We start from the raw sequence: 22379 nt of genomic DNA, 5'->3' as shown, positions 1-22379 counted from the left end.
TCAGATTTCTTCCCACCATATGTACATGTCTGACAAACTGAGTAAATATTATAAAAAATACAGCCTTATTTACATGTCGAGATTTCACTGTATAAAGAATCCTGATGTGTCCTTCTTAGTTAGCTGAATGTTTTTAACCATCAGCAATAACTGAAATGAAGACATGAACAACAACAGCAATAATAGCAAATATTTAGAAAGAACTTACAGAAGCAGTAATAGATGGCTCAAAAAGCTTTCTACCAGGGGTTTACAACCAGGAGCAATCATGCCCCACAGGAGACATTTGACAATGTCTGGAGATATTTTGGGGAGATTTTAGATATCAGTAGGTGAGCTTCCCAGGTGGAACTAGTGATAAAGAATCTGCCTGCCAATGCAGGAGATGTAAGAGATGCAGGTTGGATCTCTGGGTCGGGAAGATTCCCTGGAGGACAAAATGGCATCCCACTCCAGTACTCTTGCCTGGGAAATCCCATGGACAGAGGAGCCTGGCGAGATTTAGCCCATGGGGTCAAAAAGAGCTGGACCTGACTGAACATCTGAGTGCCAGGACTGACAAATACATTTGCCCACCATTATTCCTTCTGATCATTTGGACATCATTCGGACTGGTGGGGGCCCATGCCATACCAGTTGTTAAATACTTTTTTAATAGTATACCTCTACCTGAATACACTATAAATTGTTAAAACAAGCCTTATACCTAACAACACCTGAGAGGTCAATAAATATTTTCATTAATACAGAGTGCTTCAGATATATTAACTGGATGTCAGCCTGTGAAAATAACCTTCCCCTTTTCCAGGTCCCAAAAAACCAATGACACCTGAAAAATCTACTGCATAATCTAATTATCATAGGAATTGGCCCACTCGCTTTGTGAATATACTTGCAACTATGACTGCATGCAAGAATTCAAATACAAAAACTAAAGAAAAACTTGGTAGAAGTTATAAATATTATTTCATCTGTAAATCTACAAACTTTTAATAATAACCCTTAGGGAGGCCTTTAGTTAATGCTATTAATGACTTAATGAATAATAATATATCATTATTGTTCACTAACTGTGACATAGTAAGGGCTTCCCTGGCGACTCAGATGGTAAAGAATCTGCCTGCAATTCGGGAGACCCTGGGTCAGGAAGATCTCCTGGAGGAGAGCATGGCAACCCACTCTACTCAGTATTCTTACCTGGAAAATGCCATGGACAGAGGAGCCTGGCAGGCTACAGTCCATGGGGTCGCAAAGAGTTGGACATGACTGAGCAACTAAGCACACACAAATATTACATAGTAATAAAATATATCAACAACAGAGGGAAGGGAACACAAAGAGGGGTATATGGGAATTCCCTGTACCATCTTTGCATTTAATTTCTATAAATGTAAAACTATCCTAAAATAAAACTTGCTTCAAACAAGGTAAAAATACAAATAACAAAGTTACAGTACATTTTTCTAGGCAAGAAAATTTTTTAAAAGCTAATTCTCATATATCCATATTACATTTTCACTTTCACACACTGTTGATTTACAAAACCATAAAGAAAAATGGTCAAGAATTATCCAGGTGGCTTCTGACTGTGCTGCTGTGCTGCTGCTGTATTCCACATGCACACTTGCTCTCCGAACACTTCTGACTGGGATTCCACCTCATTCAATGGAGAGGGGAAAAAAAAAAAAGAGCAACTAAAATGTGCCAGGAGCTGTGGTAGGTCTGAGGATTCAAAGACAGGAACAAGCCCTGCCTCTAAGCTCAAAGTCTAGAGCTGGGGTCCTCAAACAGGCAAAATCACTTGCGGAGATTTAAAATGTGATAGATCACAGTTTCAGAAACACTGATCTATAACATCTGTAAATGGAAATCAAGAAGAAAAACAAATATCAAGGTAAGATAGGTAATTATTACTTCTAAATTTTAATAAGTCATCTTATCAAACCAAAATATAAACTCGTATGTTCAAATTATGTTTAAAAGCCACCTATTTTATGTGCATTGATTTGGAAAGTAGTGTGCCCTCAATACATTTATATCATAAATATGGAGTTTATATGTAATCTATAATAAGATCTTGGAGCTTCCCTGGTGGTTCAAACGGTAAAGAATCTGCCTGCAATGTGGGAGATCCAGGTTCAATGAACAGAGGAGCCTGGCAGGCCACAGTCCATGGCATTGCAAAGAGTCAGAAATAACTGAACATGCATGCACATGTAAGATCTTGCCTACTGGAAATATATGTTGAGTTAAACACAGTGCAGTAGGTGCCTCAGTGGTAAAGAATCCACCTGCCGATGCAGGAGACATGAGTTCAATCCTGGGTCAGGAAGATCCCCTGGAGATGGAAATGGCAACCCGCTCCTGTATTCTTGCCTGGGAAATCCCATGGGCAGAGAGCCTGGTGGGCTATAGTCCACGGGGTCGCAGAGAGTCAGACATGACTTAGTGAATGAGCACGATAACATCTGTCATAAATGCTGGGACAGATGAACACCCTAGGGATTGCTGACTTTGATCCTGGTGGGGAAACTGTAGGAGAAGCAGAGGGGAGGGTAGCCAACCCATACCTAGAAGGCAGGAAAGAATTCCTAGAAAAGATTTACTTGTCCAGCCATGAAGTAAATTGCTTTTACTCCAATAGCAGAACGAACTTGAGGGACATCCCTGGTGGTCTGGTGTTTAAGAATCTGCCTGCCAATGCAGGGGACACAGGTTCGATCCCTGGGCGGGGAAGATTCCACATGGCATGGGGCAAGTGGGCCCCTGTGCTGCAAATACTAAGCCCATGCTCTAGAGCAGGTGCAATTAGAGGCCCACACACTGCAACTACAGAGTAGCCCCTGCTTGCCGCAACTACAGAAAGCCTGTGCATAGGAACAAAGATTCAGTGCAGCCAAAAATAAATAAATAAATACACTTTTTAAAAATAAAATAAACAGTTGTAGGAAGGGGAAAAAAAAAAAGGAAGAATGAACTTGAGGACACACTGTTCAGAGCAGGGAAGGCTCTGTACCAAGAATATTTACAGCTTCCGAAAGTAAGTGAACGCTGGCTGCAAAGTACCGACCCTCTGTAGCTGGAAACCAGCAGCACAGATTAGCCTAACTCAGGCCATCCAGGGTCAGAGAAGGGGACTTTGTTCATCTGAATTCAGGTGGCTTCCCTGGTGGCTCAGAGGGTAAAGAATCTGCCTGCAAAGCAAGAGACCTGGTTTTGATCCCTGGGTCGGGAAGATCCCCTGGAGAAGGGAATGGCAACCCACTCCAGTATTCTTGCTGGGAGAATTCCATGGACAGACAAGTTTGGCAGGCTACAGTCCGCGGGATCCCAAAGAGTCAGACACAACTGAGTGACTAACACTAACGCAGACAAAATATGCAAAGAGGATTTTAGAGCCTGAAAAGAAAACCATCCTGCCTCCTCTCACTTGCATGGTCATCTCACTGGGAGAGCTTTTTCACATGCTAATAGTTTTCTCAATTTAGCCTACTTGAGTAGCAAAATATTTGCGTCATACTGACTCTTATTGCTTGGCTTTGACATTTCTTTACTCTTTATTTTTTTGTCTTCTCTAGGATCAGCCTGCCAATAGGCCTGTCTCATGATTGTCAGTGTTTCCATTTTTAGCAGCCCTCAGGCCCCCTACCTTTCAAATTTACTTTCAAACTGAATATCTTAAGTTGGAATTAAGGAAACAGTCAGTAAAATGAGGGCCTAAGACCCATAAGGAAAGCTGAGCACTGAAGAATTGATGCTTTTGAACTGTGGTGTTGGAGAAAACTCTTGAGCGTCCCTTGGACTGCAAAGAGATCAAACCAGTCAATCCTAAAAGAAATCAGTCCTGAATATTCATTGGAAGGACTGATGTTGAAGCTGAAACTCCAATACTTTGGCCACCTGATGCAAAGAACTGACTCCTTGGAAAAGACTCTGATGCTGCGAAAGACTGAGGGCAGGAGGAGGAGGGGAAGACAGAGGATGAGATGGTTGGATGGCATCACCATCTCCATGGACATGAGTTTGAGCAAGCTCCGGGAGTTGTTCATGGACAGGGAAGCCTGGCATGCTGCAGTCCATGGGGTCGCAAAGAGTCGGACACAATTGAGCAACTGAACTGAACTGAAGACACTTCACTGATGTCTCCAGCTGCACAGTGATGTTCCCATTGATGTCTCTCAACATTTATGTGCAGCCTGCAGGGCACACAGCGGTCCTGGACTGCCAGTGAGAGGAATCATTTAGTTTAAAACCTGACTTAAAACACCCAGTGAGACTTCCCTGGTGGTCTAGAGGCTAAGACTCTGAGCTCTCAATGCAGGGGGCCCAGGTTCTATGCCTGGTCAGGGAACTAGATCCTGCATGTCACAACGAATATCCCACATGTTGCAACTAAGACCTGGTGCAGTCAAATAAATAAACTAATCAAACAAACAAACATAAGCACTCAGCAATTAGGACAGGACTCAGGAAACAGCAGGTCTCCATAAGTATTCTCTGAATCATTTATTTTTGGCTCTTTTTCTTTTCTTATCTCTTATTCTTAACCATGTGTAGCTGGGTTGAGGTTGACAGAAAACTGAGCACTACTCTAGGTAAGAACCATTGATGAGAAAAATAAAATTAGAACGTTACAGGGAATTCAATGCTTACTTTCTTCCTAACACAAACCCAATATGATAAGAATTCTTCGTCATAAAACACCAGACAAACATTACCTACTGACTGACTTTCAAACTATGGGAAATAAATGTCAGTTCTTTATTGCAGTAATCAAGAGGGAGATTCACCTTCAACACCATTCTTTTTTATTTAGATTTTATTACTTTGAGAAATTCTGCAGTATAAGGCCTAGCAACAAATTCAGTAAATACACAGGACTTTTTTTAAGGGTGCTCAGTTCATTCAGCCACAGACAAATTCTCAACATAAAGCATAGGATTTTTCTTGTAACAGCAGAAGAAATGGATAGGAAGTAGCTGGATGGATAAGAAAGATCCAGTGGGACACAGAGGAAAATGAGAACAGCTTTCTTAACTCACTTGTAAAATATCCATAACTTCTCAGCTTAAAATCCATTACAATGAAATCCACCATGATTTTTTAAATTCATGTGAGTAAAGCTTGAATGTTATCTTTATTTTAAAGAATCCACATGGTCAGGGATAAAATACAGTAAGTATTTCATTTCACGATTTTTTTCCTTCTCCAAATGACCCATAAATCAGTGGACCTGCAAACACACACAAATTTTAATTTTCCTTTGCCTGCTGTAATACCAGTTATTCAGAGTTCAACAATAAATACCTGTTAACAACTAACTAAACAGTTAGCAGAGTACTGTCAGATACCAGACTGCGTGGGTAGCTCAGGGTTATCTAGGGAGAAAATCCATCTGACGGGAAAATATATTTCTTCCGTCAAACACAATCCAGGAGCTTCTAACACCAGAAAGAGAGTTATTGCCTGAAAGTCAAAGCAGAAATTAAAAGCACAGAATCCAGGAGTCAAACAAGAAAACAGGCCAAGTCAAAAGCCTGGAGACTCGCTATGGCAGCAGGTACCTAGCTGGGGGCCAGCAGGCTGGGCCAGAAGTCTGTGTTGGTGTGTCAAGAGGAGCTGTTTCTCAGAAGGTCACGTGAATAGCTATCAGATGAGGCATTCTCACTGATGATATGCAAGTGACCTGGAAGACTTTGTGCAAGATACCTATCTCAAAACTTCAGTGTAGCCCAGCCTCTAACAATATCCCGATCAATGGCATTAAACTGAAATCTATCACGCTTCCAGACGGTCACAACAGTTTTCCTCTATTTGGAGAAATAGTCCTCTCTACAGACTATACAAAGATTTCTATATAAGGCACCAAAAGGCAAACAGGTCACACAGCACACACTCATATGGGAAGCTGTGTACCCTTTCCATTTGCTTGCCTTGCTTGCCTGCAAACAATACAAACCTTTCTGAACAAATGAAAGTGAACTTTGAAACTAGCCAAACATTTCAGGCACCCTGCCACAGATACTCTCCAAGCAACTGCACGCCATTTGCCACCCTGTATAGCTTGAAATTTCTTGCCACGTACTGGACCTGTGGTTAAATGAGCCCAGCAGAGAATTACAGCTTTGATGCTTTGATGTGAAAAATCACTAACAGATCTCAATAGAAGGATGAGAAAAAAACTGCTAAATTTTCAGTATGATGGTGCATATAAGGCCTCACTGAAACCAATATTATCTTCATTTAGCATCTAAACTGTATTTTTTTCCATTAACTTAAAAAACTCTACTATAATCTTTCCTGCAATTTACCAAGTAATGTGCAAGGGATCTTACATGCATACACTTTTTTAAAATTTTTTCATTATATAGTTTTATTTTTGGCTCTCCTGGGTCTGCGCCGCTGCTTGGGCTTTTCTTCCGTTTCGGTGAATGGGGGCTACTCTCTAGTTGCGGCACTTGTGCTTCAGTTGCGGTGGCTTCTCCTTTTGCAGACCACAGGCTCTAGGGCTCACAAGCTTCAGTAGTTGTGGCTCCCAGGCTCTAGAGCACAGGCTCAGTAGTTGCGGTGCATAGGCTTAGCTGCTCGGAGGCATGTGGGATCCTCCCAAATCAGGGATCGAACCCATGTCTCTTGTATTGGCAGGCGGATTCTTTACCACTGAGTCACCAGGGAAGCCCTTACACGCATACACTTTTAAAGACTTAGAACAGCTCCACTATCTCCATTTTGCAAAAGAGGAAACTAAGAGTCAGGATGCAGCATAGCTGGGATTCAACCATGAAATTCCAAGTCCAGATCCTTTCCGATAACTCTAACATGTTTCACAAATTACACAGAACATGGGCTATTCTAAAAATAATCCTGGGATTCACCATCGCTATGAAAATAAGTTATCAGGACGTGAAAATATAATAAAATAGTGAAGGCACCTAAATAATTACCAGTCTCAAGGGCTCCTAAATAATTACCAGCCTCAGCACAGATTGGGATGATGACAGCTTCCACAGCTGAAAGAGAACAAGAAAACACAGACCCCAAGTCCAAAGACGCAAACTTCTGTCCCAGAGACCCAGAAATCAGGTTTGTCTTTTAGGTTGGAAGTTGAGCATCTTAAAACTCAAAATTCAAGTAAGTCATTCAAAATCTGCCATTTTGCATTAATTTCCTTTGAAATCAGCAGAGGTTTAAAAGTCAGAGATCCAAACACCATGGGGGTGGGGTTGGGGTGGGAGAGCAATGTACAAAAAGGCAATTCATTGAAGAATTTGTCCAAAGAGCCAAAAAAATATATGCAGAGTTCAACTTCACACGCAGACACATACAATGCAAGTCCAAACAAATATATACTAGTTTTTATCTCTCTCCCTTTTGTAGATGGCAGTTTAACAGTAAAAGCATATTTGCCCCAGAAATTACCCAAATGAACTAAATTATATGTACAGAGGTCATTATTGTTAATATTTTTTAAATGGGATACACTATTGCCAGATGGTTTCAACTTCAATTTAAAAAGAAAAACTGTGCTTGTGGGAATTTAGACCTAAAAGTATACATTTGTATACTCACAAAAAAAGAGTTGTGGCAGGACAAACAAAACATAACAATGATATGGAGGGAGAGAGGAATTGGAAATTTGCCACTTTGTATAATTTTAATTCTGCATTGAATTTTTTAAGAAAGGACCTGATCATTTAAATATATTACTAAAAATTAGATTTAGGATCAAAAATGTACTTCAATAAAGAAAGTGAGAAAGTGAAAGTCGCTCAATTGTGTCCAACTCTTTGTGACCCCATGGACTATAGCTCACCAGGCTCCTCTGTCCATGGGATTCTCCAGGCAAGAACACTGAGTGGGTTGCCATTTCCTTCTCCAGAGGATCTTCCCTACCCAGGGAGCGAACCCAGGTCTCCTGCATTGCAGGCAGATTCTTTACCTTCTGAGCCAATGCTTCATTAACTTGAGAGTAACCCCACAGAGAAGGCCACACTAATTCCCATCCAGCTCACAATCCAAGTTTCAGTACTTTCTGGTTTAGACAGAAAGCTTCTAAGCTGTGTTCCTTTAGCCCTGGACTAAAATTTCACTTTGTCACAATGGTAGGACTGGGCTATGACTCATCTTCCTCTGCCAAACAATGAAAGTTCTAGTGCAATGGGAAAAAACTACTTGAGCTGCCAGTTCATTGAACTGTTCAAATCAAGGTCAAAATATTGGGGCAGGAGTGAGGGAGTCACCGAGCCCAAATCCCATCTAATTCTCACACCAGTCTATCAGCGGCCCCCCAACCAAATCCTAAATTTGCCAACAATTAGTGTAGGAAGCATCTGCTGCCCTCTAACTAGGGTCAAAGAACCCTAGTGAAACATGAAACCAGGACCCATGTCATAGTCTTACCTTTCAAGTAACGCCAGGGAAAACCACAACTAAAAAGATGACAGAGTGCACAGCGTCAGCTTAAATATATTTTAAGCACCATTTTAAGCTTAAATACATTTTAAGTGCCATAGCAACACAATATTTGATTTTTCATTCCTATACTGTAGGTAGGAGGCAAAGTTTATTATCAACGACTATATATTTTTATAATTTTTACAGAACTTACTATTCCTTTTATTTACCTGAGACTGTTACTACAGCTTGCAAGGTGCTTTAAAACATGTTACCTAATTATTCGTGACCAAAATCACCTGGGGGATGCTACTGATTGGGGACTTGTCTCAGGAGTTCAGTGACGTACGCATTGATGGCACAGGCAACTGAGACCCGGGTCCCCTCCCTCAAACAACTCTTCATTACCCCGTTAATGACACTTCTCATTTTCCCCCAAAATCCTTCAGTTTCAAACTCACTCCATCTACCCTTCACCCAACTGAACAGCTACTTTCCTCTCAAGCCTCGGCGAATTACATTCCACCTGCTCTCCCTAACCGCTAACTCATTTTCTTTATGAACATTACGATCGGCTAAAATTTCACAAGCCCTGAGAAACTCCCTCAGACAAACCTCACTGCACTCTGACCACTCTGAATACTCATACAGCCTTTATACTCATACAGCCAACGGGTGGGTCAGGCAGCCACTAATTCCTGGCAAAAATAAACACACCTTTTCCTTTCAAACCAACCCTGGCACCCAGAACCTCTGGGGCCACCTCCCTGTAGTGTCCACAACGGGCCCCACCTCCATGTTCAGACAGACCCAGACGCCTCAGCCCCTGATGAAATTCTTATTCCGAAGTTCTCCACTTGCCTGGCTTCATGAAGACTCTACCATCTAGGAGCTCTGTCTCTTCAGAGTGGTCTCTTCCGCGCACCCCAAGTTGGCCTGTTCCCCAGTGAGCTCTTCCAAGAGCTTCTTCCCAAGGACAGTCATCTTCAGATGGACCACAGTCTCATGTAACACACTCCTCTCCGTCAGCTCAAATCAGAAACCAGGAGGTCTGGTCCTCATGTAGCCTCCTCCAGCTCAGAGCAATTTGTTCATCCACCCATTTCTCAAGCAGAACCTGCGACTCCCCTGCTAACAGGCCTGGAGTGTGGAAGGACAGCATAAGCTTCCATCTTGCCCTTCTTCTGGAGCTTTCAGTCTAACAGGGAACCGTAACACTCCCCCATATACTTCCCTCTTGAATCCCTGTCAGAATCACTTGGACAGCTTTTGAACCGTTACAGGGTCAAGGCCTCAGTCTAACTATATGAAGATTCCAGGTGTGGGGCTCCAGCAGGCTGGTGATTCTAATGTGCAGCCAAGGTTGAGAATATGTGAACCGATTCATCTAAAAAGGAAATGACTGACACAGAGTTCTGTCAGCCTGAAGAGAAAGCAGGAAGGATGGCAAGAAAACCGAGGCCTCCCAGAAGTGGCTTCCTGAGCAGACCTAAATCATCTGTGCACTGGTAGATGCCTACAACTCCAATAATTTTTTATTTCACACCTTCAAGCCTTTTCTTTTTAAACTTATTCTCCTTCAATCAGATTATTTGTTAACATTTGGGCATCTGTGTACACAGACATCAAGATTAAGAAATGGAAAAGGAAATATTTTAAATATCTTAAAATGTAATGATTCTATATCAAAGATAGATAGATACAGATAATCAGATTTCAACTTACTGAGAGGCAAACGCACTAAATTAGAATTCCACATTTTAGAAGACAACACAGGGCAAAAGGATGGGCATTTTCAAAAATAACACTGAAAGGCTTATTTTCAACAAATACATATTTCAATTTATTCTGTTTTATTACTTGTTTTATTACTCCCTTTAGGTTCTGCAAAAGTCATTTGAAACCTCAACCCCAGTAATGTCAACAGTTCAATGCTAAACACTTACAGTTTCACTCTTTCCACCTTACTTGAGGTCTGTAAATAAAGGATTCACCCCAAAGTTTAACCTATTATGGAGACTACTTGAAGATCAAAAATGGTCACATATTGCAATGGAATATGCCATCCATAAACATGCACTTTTTTATATCTTTATTTACAACAAGATCACTAAAGAGAGCTAACCTGTAGGTATAAGAAAATAGTAAATTAATAACAGCCAATAAGAAAAGCACCTAGGCCCTTGCAAATCATATATACACTAATATTCTATTTTTATTAAAATAATGTGACCTAAAATATAGTTTTTTAAAAAATGCTTTCTACTTTCCTAAAGCCTTTGGACTGATCACAGGGTAGGAAAAAATGCTATCTGAATGAGAATTCATATTTAAAGCTAAAGTCTACCCATATAAAAGTCTTTTTATTATTTAAAAGTTTATTTGAATTTTTTTCTTCTAATTATCTTCCTATTTCTGAGACCCTTGGTAGCAAGATATTACTGCGCAGACTAGCAGAAGATGAAGATTATTCATGCTAGGAAAAGGAAGAGAATTAAGTGAAAGTCAAGAGATATATTTGAAAGGCTACAAGCTGCAATTCTGCTCTTGTACCTGAGGTTTTATTTCAGGTCTCTGACAGATATTTTAATTTTCTGTTGAGACCACACAGTTCTTTAAATAAGAGAGAAAAGTAACAGCCAACAAAGTGAATTATAGCATGCTGATCTCTTATTACACTTGGCCAAGAAACCAAATTTGCTAAGAAAACATGGGCTGCTCCAATCATTCTAGCTGAGAATTCGCTCCAGGGAGAGGACACCTACCAGGATTTACCACCATATTCACATGGAGTTAGGAAGGAAAACTTAAAAGGGAAAGAGTAATTCCAAAAGAAAGAAAACCATTTTTAAAACGGTTCTAACCAGTCTAAAAGTTGTTCCATACTAACAACATTCAAGCATGATATGTAAGGTCAAATATTACACATTGCTTGAGTTTTTTTTTTTTTCCGGAAAGCTTATTTGACCAGAACACGAATATAAAGATCAAACAAAATACGGACATCAGAACCAATCAGAAAAACTAGGTCCCCCTGGAAGTAAACTCCAGCGACAGAAAAGTGCATGACCACATTTAACATGAAGTTCCATGTCTGAGTTCTTCTGTACAAGACTGCCTAAACACAAAACCCCTCCATTTACAATCCCCCCAAAAGTACAATGTCTGATTCTCCCCTTAATCAGCTCTGAACTACTTTCAAAAGTAAAATACACTTTTAGCCAGCACAGTAAATTAAGTACAATAAACACTATCACTACACGACAGCACAGAGGAAACTCCATAGGACAGAGAATAGTCAACACATAATAAGCTAGTTTGAAAATACATGAAGCATGTCTGTCACAACAAATAAATGGTTCCCTGTGTACTTTTAAATCATCGCGTCTGAGGAAAAGATGAAACCCCACAATGCTGGTCTCCACTCCTCAGAACCTACAACAGATGCTACATCAGGAAGAACATGCCGGGGTGTTCCCATCCCCAGCGTGGTCCTGCCTCCAGCAGCTCTGTTAGTTAACACACTGGGTTCAGTGAGTGGCTGAGGGAGCCCTGTCTTTGCTGACATCCTCTTTTCAAAACCTCACAGGAGGGAGGGCAGGGAGTCAGGCAAGCTGACAAACTTACCTGGTAAATGCTTGCCAGACTGGCGAGCTACGTGTCCTGGCACATCAAATCTGTACTTTTTCCAACGAAATGCGGTGGCTGCAGGGCTGCTCATCACCTACATTTGCTTAAGTGACGAGGAAAAAGATGCAGAGGAAGTGGATTTTAACAAAAGCAGCCTGCGAACTGCACACTGGGATGTCCTGTTTCGGGGTGGCTTTTATTTTTCCCATGAGAGGATCTGACTAAAACCTAACCGAATCTCCTCTAAATACCAGACAGGATGTTACACTTCGCAGTTAGTGAAAATTCCTTAGGTCATTTTCTGTCACTGTTCTTTTAATTGTCACAACTGAGGGCCTTTGAATATTTCTGATCTACCACAAAAGGATTATAACTTTGCTTCCTGTTTTTGACAGCGTCAGCTGATAAGGACACCTCCACCCACCTCCTTACCCACATGTATATAAATAGAGGCGTTTGCCCTGGGTATACAACTGGGCTGAAGAGTTTGGTTATATATTAACTCTACTTCAAAGCATAAATTGAACTTGTTACTTCACTTCAATATGCATATACACCTTGGGAAAAATGGAACTCAAAAGAATTTCTTCTTAATTCCTTAGAGATTGCTATTATGGAAAAAAATACATTCAACCACACAGAATCATAAGATCAGAGGTAACAGTTTTGACTCATATTTTCCAACCTGTTCTATCTTGTATATTTGCCTCGTTTATTATCACTTAACACAGATGTCAGGTGGCTCAGTGGTAAAGAATCAATGCAGGAGTCACAGGTTCAATCCCTGGGTCGGGGAAGATCCCAGGGAGAAGAAAATGGCAACCCACTCTAGTATATTTGCCGAGAAAATTCCATAGACAGAGGAACCTGATGGGCTACAGTCCATGGGGTTGCAAAAGAGTTGGACACGACTTAGCAACGCAACAACAACATACAGATGTCATCCACACACATACAACAGCAAGGAAAATCATGACCCATATTGCCTCATGGGCTTTTTTATTCCTGTTTAACTCTTTTTTTCTCTCCTGCTTAGAAACAGAAACTTTCGACTTATAAGCAAAGATTTTCGTAACTTAGGTTCTCTTGTCAGGATACACACAGATTTAAATAAGAAGACATCTCTCTTCCTGCTACTGGCGGAGGTACAGTCAGTCCTTGCCCCACTCTCCTCCTCCTTATCTCTGTATTTTCTAGACTAGAAACCATATGACTGGCAAAACACCCTCTCTAAGCCTCAATATCCAAATCTGTAAAATGAGAGGAGAGACCTCACCTGTCTCGTGGGATTGTGGTGAGGAGAGAAAGAGTGAAAAGCACGATGCTGTAGATTAGGTCACATAGTCAAAGCCTGATTTTTTTTTTGTAACAGCTTTATTGAGATATAATTCACATAGCATGCAATTAACACATTTAAAGTATATAATTCAGTGGTTATTAGTATATTCACAGAGTTGTGTATCCATCACACAATCAATTTTAGAACATTTTCATCACCCCAGAAAGCACTCATTCTCCATCTTCTCTCTGCACTCCCCCAGTTCCAGTCAACCATAAAAATCTAATTTCAATCACTATAGATTTACCTCTCCTGAGCATTTCACATAAATGAAATCATAGAATATGTAGTCCTTTATGACTGACTTGTTTTATTTAGCATAACGTTTTCAAAGTTTCATTCACGCTATAGTATGTCAGCATAACATTTTGTTTTACAGTTGAATAATCTTCCTTGTATGCATATCCTACATTTTATTGATTCACTTATCAATTGGCGGACATTTAGGTTGTCTTTACCTTTCAGCTAACATGAATAATGCTGCTTTGAGCATTCATGTACAGATTTTTATATCAACATATGTTTTCACTAGGAGTACCATTACTGGATCATATAATAGGAATTCTATGGTTAACCTTTGGAAGAACTGCCAGACAGCTTTCCAAAGTGGCTGCATCATCTTCCATTCTCTCACTAGCAGAATATGAAGGATAAAATTCTCTCCATCCTCACCAACACCTATTTTTATCTAGTTTTTATTTTTTTTATTATAGCCACCCTAATGGGTGTGAAGTAACATATCATCATGGCTTGATATACATTTCCCTGATGGTTGTCAAAGCTCAAATACAAAAATGTATTTCAACATTTTAATCTGGTGTAACATACCAGCTAAATACTGCTGGTCAGATTACATCTCCAAGCAAGAGGCTGCTAAAGCAGTTGGCTTTTCTTCCCCTACCCAAGGGTTGCTTATGAAAACTTACAAGAAAATTAAATTCTAAATCAGTTGTTTCCACACATCTTTCTGTATTTGTCTTCTTCCTAAATAGAAACAATCCAATTAAAGCAGCCTTTTATAAGTAAATAACCATAATTATTTATAGGAAGAAATTTTAGACAAGATTTGATTTAAGATTAAGGTTATTACAAAATTTTAAGGAAGCCAAGAGGAACAAGTCCGGATTCTAGACACTACCGATGTTTTCCCCTTTTCTCTAAAAAATGTGATATTGAGAGAAGGATAGTAATTATTCTTATTCAAAGGGGTTATCCAATAAAATTCAAAGAGATTATCTAATCTAAAATTAAAAAAATATAATCCAATCTAACTTGAGGGATTATCATATTTTCTAATTTGAAATGTTTATCTAATCTAACTCAATCTCATTCAAAGAGATTATCATTTTTTTCAGATCTCTGATGTTTGAAAAACTTCATATACAATGTTCTATTTTAAATTATTGTTAATGCCTTAAAAAATTAAAAAGAATAAAGTCTACATAAAACACAACAAGGAAAATACAAAAAGGCTACAAGCTTTAAAAAAAAACAACTTTTTCCCCTGTTTTTCAATATAAGGCCTCAGGCCCCACAAGATGTATTAATAATATGATTCATTCATCTCCTAAGAAATTTTCCATGTCCCAAGGCTGCACTATGTAATCCATTGTTTTCGTTATTTCTTGGCATACGGCTGACTATGAAACTGACCGCTGAACTTTCCTATGTCAAACAGAACTTTCCATTGTGGGAAATTTCTAAAATATTCATATTAAGCTAAGTGGAAATGTCATCAGAGTTCAGGAGCAAATACGGCTATATCACCCAGTACAATTTCTAAACCAGATTTTACACAGGAAAGGCAAACCATTGAATGAAAACAAGTACAAAGACTACATTGGAGTTTCTGTAAATACTTGACGGTGAAGAAAATCAGAAGCAACAATCAGTTTATCAAGGTTATCTGAAAGTTCTTCCAAGAAAAGTCTAAAAGAAGGGCACTTTTACAAACTGTTCTGTAATGTCTACCCACTGACCCATTCTTCTGCTAGATTTCACTGTGGCCTCATTTCTAGTTCTCGTGAAATCAATAGACCATTTATGTCCCAAGTATCTGTCTAGGATATGCACTTTCTTATTCAATCTGGTGTTGACAGCAGTAATCAAATTTTGTACATACCACTAGCTCTATTATAGCTCAATGGCTACTGGCTGCCAGCCTAGGTCTAAAGAAAGGAAAGGGAAAGGGAAGTCGCTCAGTCGTGTCCGACTCTTTGCGACCCCGTGGACTGTAGCCTACCAGGCTCCTCCGTCCATGGGATTCTCCAGGCAAGAATACTGGAGTGGTTTGCCATTTCCTTCTCCAGGGGATCTTCCCGACCCAGGGATCGAACCCAGGTCTCCCGCATTGGAGGCAGACGCTTTAACCTCTGAGCCACCAGGGAAGTCCCTAGGGCTACTCTCACCCAAAAGGAAAGAAAAGAGCAGACTGCAGAGAGAATTACAGAACACATCAGCTGAAACTATAGAAGGTGGTGTGGAAGTGAGACAGTGAAGCAGAGGCATTCAAGAGAAACCCTCCTCCCACTGGGGAGACACATGCCGGGCACATCAGCACAGCCAAGCCCAAGTCAGCCAACCTTGACCACTAAAGGCAGACGTTTTCTTCATTCCCTCTGTTATCTGTAAACCTCTGGGTTTTGAACATCTTATTACAACTTTCCGTGCTAACCAATGAGCCTACACCTAAGCCTGCAGAGCAGCAGACAAAAGCCAGAAATAAACCACACCCTCCAACACAAGGGAGATGAAAAGTGAGGGAATGCAAGTGACAACACTTCCCATGAACTGTCCAGACACGATCGGTTTCATGTTGTAACTAGAATCAAGGTTTTTTCTTAAATCAAAAATTTTTCAATTGATCTTCTTCTGCGAAAACAAGGTCAGCTTAAAAAAAAAATTGAGGAGGGATAGAAACCTGGAAGTCTACTCAACCAGCATTTTTAAAGTTCAAAATCTCTAAGAAAACCATACTCCTACTAACAGATATTCTCTGCTTAAAGGGAGCACAGATCATACCACTTCTTGCTATCTAAGGTTGGCTAAAGCAACTATTTCCTCATTTTTAAAAACTTGAAATAATTTTAGACTTACCCAAAAAGTTGTAAAAAATTGTACAGGGTTTTCATAGTCCCTTCATCCAGCTTCCCCAAATGTTACCAACTTACAGAACCAGAGTACTTTTGTCAAAACCAGAAAATTAGTACTGATGCAATACAATGAACTACTCCACAGATCTTATTTAAATGTCTCCAGTTGTTCCCTTTTTCTGTTTCATGATTGAATCTCAGGGTCCTGCACACAAGCAGCACTTCAAAAATACATATTTCATTCACTCTCTAATGAATGTTTCTGATCCCCCCACCAAAAGTCCTATTTTCTTTCATGTTGATGAGGTAGTTTCATTATTAACCATTGAGTGTTCCAGTCTGAAAATGCTTATTTCCTCCACAATTCTCTTCACAGCTAATCTGAGAGTCTTATCAGCCTCATCTTGTACATACAGGTCAAACTGAGTTTCACAATTCCTTGTCCAGAACCCTTAGAACATAGAGGAGCTGCCAAATCAGAGCTTTTACCACTTGAGAAAAGTTACATAGGCTATGCATTCTACTGGAGGAGCTAGTGGTAAAGAATGTGCCTGTCAATGCAGGAGACATAAGAGACACAGGTTCCATCCCTGGGTCAGGAAGAGCCCCTGGAGGAGGAAATGGCAACCCACTTCAGTAATCGTACCTGGAGAATCCCATGGACAGGGGAACCTGGAAGGCCACAGTCCATAGGATGGCACAGAGTCAGACACGACTGAAGTGACTTAGCACAGCACACAAAACAAAAACAGCAAGATGTAGGGTAATTTCCCCCAATCAAATACACTAATACTTCCGCAGTAAATATGTGTGTTTTAGGAGGTAAGTGGGATAGGGAAAAATTTTAAATCCCAACACTTCTGGTCAAATTTTGCCCAAAAAATGAGCTCAGGTCAAGCTCAGGTTTTATTATCAAATGAATTACAAATACCTTTCCGTTTTCAGAGTTCTTTTTAGCTATGATAACTGCACATGAGAGAGTGTGGACCTCTACCAATGAAATCTGTGGCTTCATGCATAGCCCACCCACCTTCACACCACATCCTCTTTCGCCTCCAGTGTTACCTCTGCCTCCAGGCTCTCTTCACTCCAATTAACCTTCCCACACAGCCTCCAGGGTAACCTTTGTAAATTACCTGCAGCTCTCTAGCTTCAAAATCCTTTAAGATTTCCCATGCAAAAAAAAAAAGGAGGTTGGAGTCTAATCTTATGAAGTTTAGTTTACATCCATCATCTAAGCCAACCCTTTTGACTATAACAGTGCTACACTCAAGAAGAAAACAGAAGTGAAAAAGGTGTAATCTCTGTCTTCAAGATGCTGCCAATCTAATTCAGTCTCTTGAATATTTTCATCAAACTGAAAATACAGAATGTAGCTTCTCCAACCATCAAAGGAATATGGGAATTTTTCTTCTAGCTCATTCTTTTCTAGGTGGGAGATTCTACCTTAGTTCTTGATCACATTAAAGATTACTAATAAAATCCCATATGTTGACATGAAAAGGATTTTTTCACATGATTTTAACAACATATGTCTAAAAATACTTGCTATGCTACTGTTCCAAATACAAAGAGCGAAAGCTAGAAAATCTTTTCTAAAAACAAGCAAACCCAAAAAAGCAACGTCAAAGATGGTATTTAATGGGCTGAGTGAGTTCTCATGAGATTGTTTTTCCAAAGCACAAAGATATAAATAAAATCTGAAACCATGTCTTTGTTTCCATATTAGTGTATTAATGGAAGTGAATGACATTACAACCAGCAAAATTATGTTAGAGAGAGCTAAACAAAAATCCCCACCACCAAAGAGCTCAGAATTTATCCCCAACCACATAGAGACTTTTCTCTGATGCAGACTTTAAGGAACATACACCAATGAAAGAGGAAAGAAATCATATTTTAAGTATTTTGGTTTATTTTCTAATGTGCAAATAGTCAGACACACAGAATGGTTAAAGTTCCTAGATATTGTATTTGAAGATAAAATTATAACCTTTCTTACAATTATCTCAGGAAAAGTACACAAAAGCAGTGAGAAGAAGATGTAAAGAATAGTACCACTGAATCCCATAATGATGCGGGTAGAGAGAAGTGATCAGTATATACCTGCTTCTCCCTACACCAAGAGAGGGGAGGAGGGTTCCTTCCCAGGGCTGTCTTCCTCTCACAGCAGACTGTGTATGTGACTGTGTGTATGCACACATGGCAGGATTTTCACTGGCAGTATTAAGTTTCTTCCAAACAGAAGTGACAACTGCTACGATCCGACTGAGGTGAGGTATATGTGGCTGACAGCAGTCATGGTAGAACACGCCAACACAGCATGGACATCCAGTGATGTCACCACTCTGTAAAAGCCAGGATCTCCTCTGCCAGGGCCCTGGTAGAATCTTGTAGTGCCTGCCACTTAAGACGGAGGTTCCTGGGACAGCCACTCCCTTGGCAAACACCTCACTCTAGGGGAAGGAAGGACGGTTATCACCAGGGTTCTTCAGGGAGTAGGAACAGGTATTTAAGGAGACATGAAAAGAGATGAATAAAACTCAGATGCTTTAAAAAGAGGACTTGTAAAACATTACCAAACAAGAAAGAGGAAGGGAATAATTTTCCTGAATTTTCTACATGTTCTGTTTCTATCAATCAGGCAAAAAATAAACATTCTCATTTCTCATTTACCTTTGTATTGTCATCCTTTAGCATGGAGCCTGAAATGTTGTAAGGACTTAGTAAATGAGCATTGACTGAAAGAAGAGATACAAGCTGATGTAGAAGACATTAGAACAAAAGTAAGAGTGAGCCAGGATAGTGAGAGGAACCCTGGGCATCTCTCACACTCACAGAGCTTCCACAACAAGGCCATCTGATGCAGAAAGGAGGTACCACAGTCTACGACATGAGCACAATCAAAAATAGCAGTTCTGGGGCAGACTCTGCTCTGGGGCAGACCACAGCATTGCAGAAAGGGATCAGGGAACTGTGACCGAGTGAGAAGGGTGCTTTCAGGAATGTAAAAAAGGATACATTTGGAAATAAAAGTGCTGTAAAGATAGAGGCAATATCATTGGCAACCTGCTGGGCTGTGGAGCAAAGATCAGCCAGTGAGTTTTCTTGAAGTACATCTGCTGTCACTGTGAGGAAAACTTCTCTAGTTTCTAGAAGGTTCTAGAATCCTCAAGCTTCATGGAAAAGTATGAAAAAAAGAAGCATGGGGATTATTCTTTGCTGTTAGCTGTAAAAACATCTTGTGGAAGAGCTGACTTAAGTATCCTGGTGACTTAAAAAACAGTCACAACCTAAAAGTTGAGAGTTGAGATATATTCGGTGGGAATTTTTAGGACTTCAAGGCCAGGAGACAGCATCTCAAGTGACCCTGAGAGAATTGCTCTCAGGATGCAGGGGAAGGAGTCAGGTTATATAGAAGTTTGCAACAAAGGTCAGGTAGTCTGAACAACAAAAGTATTTTTGTGCATTAAAACCAGATTATCTCAAGTTAAGGAATTTAGTGCTTTTCTATGTATGGGAAGATGCAAGAGTCTGGGCTCACTGAAATCATTCCTTTCATATGCATCTCAGCTACCTAGGGCCAGTATCCCACGTTTTTTTTCCTCAGTGCTCACAGAGGGAGTGGCTGCAGCCCAATGGCTGCCCGATCACAGGTATTCTTCTCCTTCTCAGTTGCCCTTGAGGGCTGGAATCGCTGATGACTGTGACATCCTAGTTTATTGATACAGCAGGAAATACTCCATTTCTCACTCCCATAGGGCACAACACCCTATGAAGCTGGACATGTCGCTCATAACAGTTTGTCCTTTGGTCACCTGCAGTGACAATCTCAATTCAGTGTTTCCTGTGGAGCTCTTAGGCCCCTATGCAAATCTGAAGCTGTGGGCCACTCATTAGACACGGGTATTAACTCGCATGAGTCATCTGTATATTCAGCCTGCAGCTGATACCACACAAAGATAGTCCTGCCTACTCACGGCACACCCACTCCACTCCTATGTGGGAACGAGACATAATCACCTACTGACGGCTGGGAGTAGGGAGAAAATGAAGGATCCAGGTAATAATGAGGCAGAACCAATGCCAAAGAACTGACCTTGGTTATAAATCCGTTCCAGGATTTCTAGGATGATGTAGCTGCCAAGAGATATCCAGGTGCATGGTACATCGCTTCAGTCGTGTTCAACTATTTGTGACCCTACAGACTACAGCCTTCCAGGCTCCTTTGTCCAAGGGATTCTCCAGGCAAGAATACTGGAGAGGGTTGCCATTTCCTTCTCCAGGGGGATCTTCCCGACCCAAGAATCAAACCTGGGTCTCTTGTGTCTCCCGCATTGGCCAGCAGATTCTTTCTTTACCGCTAGCACCACCTGGGAAGTCCAATAACCAGGTGAGGAACAGAGAATGCAAGTAATGGTTGTCAGTCCAGAACTTACGAGCCATGGGACTTATAAACAAGATCCCTGAGCCTTGGGCCCATGGGAGTCAGTCAGCTAATTGATTTGTTGACTTAGCACCTACTCTGTTCCATGCGGTGCAGACAAGAACCAGTTCCCAGGCCCGGCAAAGTGAGGCAACTGCAGAAGGCATGTGTGGTGCCTGCTGTCACTCCCTCAGGGATCAGCCCCAACACAGGCTGGGGCCTGCAAAAGGGGTAAGGAGAGGGCAGGGGCTGCCAAACAAGGTGGGAGTGAACACGACAGAGGCAAGAAATGCACAAACAGCCTATGATTAAAGCATCTAAGGAGTGACAGAGAACAGGGATAAAGATGAGAGGGTGGAGCTCGGAAACAATACCAGAAGGTACAAAAGAGAAAAGAGTGATCCAGAAAGAAGAGAAGAAGAAAGCCACGCCCATATTCCAGGGCTGCCCCTGACAATAAGCAAGTTCTTCCACAGTTTGCAGGTTGGGACCATTTATGTGCCACTTCACACAAAGTTCCACTTTCCATAAAATCGCTCTCCTCTAGAGAATGTTCCTAAGCAAATCTGTCTATGTATAAAAAGATTTAAAAATGGAGCCAATAGAACAAACCTGGTTTTAAATGAGGAATGTAACACTAAAAATAACTTCCCCGAGGCTGCCAATTCAGTAGAGGGTTGGAACGACCCATGTTTCTATTGGAACATCAGTCTGTAATTTGGTCAGTAAAAAGTGACCAGTTTTAGGGACCTCTGAACTTCAGAGTCCTTTCACATTTATTTTCATGGATGCCTGCAAAATTCTTACAGGTTAAGCTGTGTCAGTATCTCAGCCTCTCTTTGAAAAATGAGGTAACTAAGGTTTCATAACACCAAGTTAGCGTTACTCGCTCAGTTGTGTCCAACTCTTTGCGACCACATGGACTGTAGCCTGCCAGGCTCCCCTGTTCATGGGATTCTCGGGTCAAGCATACTGGAGTGGGTTGCCATTTCCTTCTCCATTCATGACACCAAATTCATACCGTGGGTGTTCTGAACCTCAGAACCAACTCCCTGTCCCCAAGTGTTTCCTCCCATCCCATCGTGGGCCTTCAAGAAGCAGCTCACTGGCTGAACACAGCACTGCCTGAGCCATCATGAAGCTCAGAGGTTTCAAAGTTGTTTTTCTGAGGGTAAATAATACTATATAATACTTCCTCTCTTCCTCAAAGTCACAGCCAAAACCCATATGAAACCAAAAGGAAATGCATGTTCCTCAACAGCAGTCAGGTCCCAGGTATCAGGGAGCCAGCCCCACTCCCTCGCAGTCCCAAACTCTGGCACAACCAAGCTACAGAATCTTGAGGCCGGTCAGAGGTGAGCCTTTCTGCAAGAGAATGACAAAAGGCCCAGACACTTCCACTCCCCAGGGCATTAAAACCATAGCCCCGAAGGAACAAGGTGGTTACTCTTCATCTGAGTTACTAAACTGAGCCCCTCCACGCCGGAAAGAGGGGGCA

At 41.0% G+C, this 22379-nt stretch overlaps 1 protein-coding gene across 1 annotated transcript in view; it reads right to left on the bottom strand.

Moving 5' to 3' along the window:
* The window catches only part of UTRN (utrophin), a 538953-nt gene that overhangs the window by 463781 nt on the left and 52793 nt on the right, over positions 1-22379 (bottom strand). The gene's annotated exons all lie outside the window — the stretch shown is intronic.

This window comes from Giraffa tippelskirchi, chromosome 9, assembly GCF_054371585.1.
Source record: "Giraffa tippelskirchi isolate mGirTip1 chromosome 9, T2T-mGirTip1v1.2.pri, whole genome shotgun sequence".
Lineage (NCBI taxonomy): Eukaryota > Metazoa > Chordata > Mammalia > Artiodactyla > Giraffidae > Giraffa > Giraffa tippelskirchi.
The sequence above is the reverse complement of the archived record's forward strand: the minus strand, read 5'-3'. Positions and strand labels throughout refer to the sequence as shown.